Source organism: Trachymyrmex cornetzi, unplaced genomic scaffold (assembly GCF_001594075.2).
Source record: "Trachymyrmex cornetzi isolate Tcor2-1 unplaced genomic scaffold, Tcor1.1 scaffold928, whole genome shotgun sequence".
In the NCBI taxonomy this organism is placed as follows: Eukaryota; Metazoa; Arthropoda; class Insecta; order Hymenoptera; family Formicidae; genus Trachymyrmex; species Trachymyrmex cornetzi.
Genome location: NW_017300276.1, coordinates 226,789 through 227,169, shown reverse-complemented (window position 1 = coordinate 227,169; position 381 = coordinate 226,789).

The window sequence follows — 381 nt, the reverse complement described above, 5'->3', positions numbered from 1 at the left end:
TTCTCTCGAATGTTCTAATTCTTCTATCGCGATTTATTTAATTACTGTGTGTCTTTTTGTTCTTTCGGTCGTTCTCATTTTTAGCGGGGTTCGCAATATTCCTAGGGGTGCTCTTGATTGGTGCGTGATGCACTCGGTCGCAGCGTAGCTAGCATGCATCCTTTGCGCGTTTTTTCATTCCGCTTTTCCGCGTATCTTCAGTTCTTTCTTCCGAAGCGCTCGCGATTCTCCTTTGTTTGTTTAAGGCTCTTATTTCGTTATTCGTGCCCTTATTTAAATTGCAATAGCTTTTATTTGTTTTCTGAGGCCTTCGTGATCGATGCGCGCGTTTCGCGTTGCATCGCTATGCATTTTACGAGTGATTGCGCGTTTTTACTTGTT